Genomic DNA, 4,937 nt, shown 5'->3' on the forward strand with positions numbered 1-4,937 from the left:
GATGCCGGTTGTATGAATTCGCACGTGGCATCGGTCATATTTGAAGAACTTTAGTAAATTTCCCCCTTATTGTTTCTGTGCAGGGTAAATACTGTCTGCTTTTGCATGTATCCCACAAATGTTAGACAGCTTATTCTTACACTGCAATTCATATTTCAGTTTGGACATACCCTGCCCATATTTTACTCTCTTTGCACTCTCTTTGTTACATCTGCCCCCATGCAGCGCAGCATGGTGTTACCCAGTTGATGTGGTTAACCCTGCGACTGAATGAATGATACAGTGTCCAGTCACTGCCCAACAGCTAAAAATTTATCTGCGTCACCACACTGCCACCATTATAGGTTATCAGTAGAAGTTTGGAAAAAAAATCCTGTGAGTTGTCACACATACAATGGCCCTTATTCAGATTTGTTCGCAGTACAAATTTGTTCTCAAAATTGTCAAAACCATGTGCAATGCAGGTGGGGCAGATGTAATATGTATAGAGAGAGTTAGATTTGGGTGGGGTGTGTTGAAACTGAAATCTAAATTGCAGTGTAAAAATAATGCAGCCAGTATTTACCCTGCACAGAAACAAAATAACTAAAGCAAAGCTAACTCTCTCTATACATGTTACATCTGCCCCACCTGCAGTGCACATGGTTTTACCCATTTTGAGAATGAATTTGTACTGCGATCAGATCTGAATAAGGGCTAATGCACCACTCACTGCCAGTCTGAGCATGTGTGCTTTGACAATGATCTCAAGGATCAGACAAATGCCAGCGCTCTGCCAGGTAAAAAGGTGCAAGCGTTCCATACTCCCACGCTGGCACATTGAGGAATCGAAACCAACAGAACACTAAATACCGTTTATCCCTAGATCCTTATTCAAATATTTGCTGAATGAACAGAACAGAGGGCCGTGCTTTCCCTGTGGGAGAATGGAGCCGGTGTTGGGTATAGGTGGGGCAGTGCCCTCAGTCTCATAGGCTGCTCACCAGAAAAGGGGGGGACTTGGAAAAGAAGTTTCACTTCAGTTTCTGGTGGCAGACGGAGCAGCTGGGAGGTAGAGAGACATCTGAAGACATCATTGCAATGCAGGGGTACGACAACCCCGATTTTCAGGATGAGAAGTCTGATGAAGGGGGCCAGCCTCCTCAATATTATAGCCCACCAGAGCCTGGGTCCCAGTACCCCCTGAGCCAACCTCCTACCTACCCACCGAGCCAACCTCCTAACTACCCACCATATCAACCTCCTAACTACCCACCGTACCAACCTACCTACCCACCGTGCCAACCTCCGATGTACCCACCTCACCAACCTCCTAACTACCCACCTTACCAACCGACCACAGGAGACCTTGGATTACGACAGCCCCTGATCTGCCAGCCTGTGACCAATGTGACTGTGGTGAACACTCAGCCTACAGTGATGGTTGCCTGGCCGGCCTATAAGGATTACATGTGCTTGTCCATCCTAAATACATTGTTTTGCTGCTTGCCACTGGGAGTCGTTGCTCTGATCTTCTCCTGCAAGGTAACAGGAACATTGTGGGCTATCACTGGCATTCTCTGCCAACGTAATATAATGTACTGTGCATGCATCACTGCAAGAAGAGGCACGCAGGGAGGCATGAGGCATCTTACCTGCGGCAATGGGCTCCTCTGGAGACCAGTGCCGGCTCAATGAAAAGGTCTACAGGTCAGCAGTCAATACGTCGACACCAAAGGTCGACATGCACTAGGTCGACACTGTCAAAAGGTCGACATGTCCTCGGCAGCACTTACAAATGGTTGACATGCACTGGGTCGGCACTGACAAAGGATAGACGCAAGCAAAAAGGTTGACATGGAGAAAGTCAACACATAAAATATTTTTCACATTTTTTGTTGTGAATGTTGACATCTTGGTGTCGACTTGCTTCAGGCCATGATTGCCAGTTGGAGAACCATTCCCAATTGGAGACCATGCGTCGACCATTGCCATGTATAACGTTTACTTGTGTCCACTTTTGTGCGTTGACTGTTGACCAAGACACTGTAGACGTATTATCTGCATACCTCGCAGAGATCAGTAAAGATGGCGATGCATTCATATCGCCGGCCAGCAGTATTCTGGTTTCCTACTTCTCAGGTTCAGTTTTCTGTGTGTGACAAAAGGATTCATTTAGATCAGGTGGAGGGCGCAGTGTTAACCCTGTGTCCTTCCACCAACATTTTAGGGGCCCAGTTACCAATGAGCGCATAAGTCATGTGATCTGCGTCCCCGAAAGGAGCCTGCCCTGCAATGTGCTGAGGGGGCTACCAGGGCCTCTGTGTCATCCCCATGATCACCACTAGGTTGACATGCTGTAAGGTCGACATGACTGAAGGTCGACATGCAGGAAGGTCAACATGACTGAAGGTCGACATGGGTTAGGTGAACAGGTCATTATGTCGACACAAACATTAGGTCAACATGGGGAAGGTCGACAGTCAAAAAGGTCGACATTGAGTTTTTCACGTTTTTGTCCCGTATTTTAACACAGTCATCATGGACATTGAAACGTAGCACCGCTCGCCATGCTTCGGGCACACTATTATATTCTCCTACCATGCCCTAGTGGATAGTGGGCATGAATTACCGCCTGTCGGCACATGTCGGCTCAGAAGAAAAAGTGAAATACCCCATGTCGACCTTTTGACTGTTGACATTCCACATGTCGACCAAATGCTTGTTTCAACCTAACGTGTCCACCTAACCCCTGTTGACCTTTAGTCCTGCATGTCCTTCCAGCATGTCAACCTGACCTTCAGTCATGTCGACCTTAATGCTTGTAGAACTAGTGACTGTATGCCACCACTATATGCGGCAGCTGATCATGTAGCATCAAGGTATAGGGGTTTTGGGAGTTCTGCACACACAATTGTATTGACACCCTAAAATCGATGGGTGGTATTCCACTGAATGTTTGTGAACACCAGTGGGGGTGCTATCCCAAATAAATTGAATCAGGACCAAAACGACTGAAAGAGAAAAAATAATTTGTGTCGGATGCACTCCTAAAGGACAATCAAGAAATTTGTGGACTCATTCCTTTTCTATATTCTAAAATGAGTGGGAGTTCCTTTTATCTTTATTGCAACAAATTGGATAAGGAGACAGCCACTAATAGCGAAATAAAGAGGTTAAAAAATTACAATGACATACGTACATTTAGTGACAATAAAGAGAAGAATTGGTGATTTGAGAGTTAAAATGTAGGTAGGGTTTAGAGTTTTTTTAGAGGTTACCCTGTCACACCAACTGAGAGGAGACAGATAGCATATTAAATCTGTAAATACCAGGGTAGCACCTACACATTCATCTGATCTCAGTGAATATATTTATATAGCACCCTGACCGTATCACACTGCTCTGAAAAGAGACAGGTAGCAGACGGGACTCTGCCCGCACCCAGTCTCTCTCATGTATTTAAACCTCGAGTGTAAGGCAAAATAGGGACAAGGTTCCCATTCTGTGAAGTGTTATTCAACACTCACTGCCTCCACAAGCATTGGACGCACCCCACATTCCTTACCAATACCTACCACATACTTACCTCCTATACTTACCTCTTGTACTTACCTCCCGTACAGAACTCTCATACTTACCTCCCATACTTACATTGTGTACTTACCTCCCATACTTACCTTCCATACTTACATTGTGTACTTACCTCTCATACTTACCTCCCATACTTACCTTCCATTCTTAGCTCCCATACTTACCTCTCGTACATTCCTCACATACTTACCTCTCATACTTACCTCTCATACTTACCTCTCATACGTACCTCCCATACTTACCTCCCGTACTTACCCCCCGTACTTACCTCCCATACTTACCTCCCATACGTACCTCCCATACTTACCTCCCATACTTACCTCCCATACTTAGCTCCCATACTTACCTCTCGTACATTCCTCACATACTTACCTCTCATACTTACCTCTCATACTTACCTCCCGTACTTACCTCCCATACGTACCTCCCATACTTACCTCCCGTACTTACCTCCCGTACTTACCTCCCGTACTTACCTCTCATACGTACCTCCCATACTTACCTCCCATACTTACCTCCCATACTTACCTCCCGTACTTAGCTCCCATACTTACCTCTTGTACATTCCTCACGTACTTACCTCTCATACTTACTTCTTATAGTACCTCTCATACTTACCTCTAATACTTTCCTCTCGTACTTACCTCCTGTACTTACCTCCTTACCTTAAAGGTGAGGTTAAATTAACATTTCATAAATATTTTTTTTGTGATGGACAACCTGTACATGTTGTGTTGTAATACATATGTGATATGTGATATGTATGTTTTTGTCTCCATCAGACAAGAAGCGACCGCAATAGCCATGATGATGCAGCTGCCAAACGAAGCTCACGTAGAGCGCTCGCTCTGAATATCTCAGCCCTAATCAGCGGAATTCCGATCTACATCATAACAATCGTTTTAATCGCTACCGGGGTTTTGCCAACTTAATTGTTTGTAAATGTAATCTGCAGCCGCTCAGCGGTCTGCTGTGATTGGACCAAACTCTGATGCATCTATGACGACATGTTACATTCAATAAAGCTTTTGTTGTTTTTATAAAAATTAATTTGTGGCCTTTTAATTATGTAAAATGTTTTCTGAGCATAGGAAATATTTTTACTCTATTAGCAATGTGACCGTGTTCCGATATCACCAACGTTACACAACGCATGGAGCACCAGGAGAGGTCAATTGCGGTCACATGACACTATAATATTATATAGTAAAATAAGTCATATATAAATATATATATGTAAATAAGTCAGGTGTCAGCGTGAAATCGTGGTCCTGTATGGGAGCAGTATGGAACACGTTTCTGGCTGCGGGGTGGGGTGAGTCATAATGTGGTCAACGTTGCTGAAATAACAGGCTCATATTACA

Source organism: Crinia signifera, unplaced genomic scaffold, assembly GCF_055691185.1.
Source record: "Crinia signifera unplaced genomic scaffold, ASM5569118v1 HAP2_SCAFFOLD_150, whole genome shotgun sequence".
Classification (NCBI taxonomy): Eukaryota; Metazoa; Chordata; class Amphibia; order Anura; family Myobatrachidae; genus Crinia; species Crinia signifera.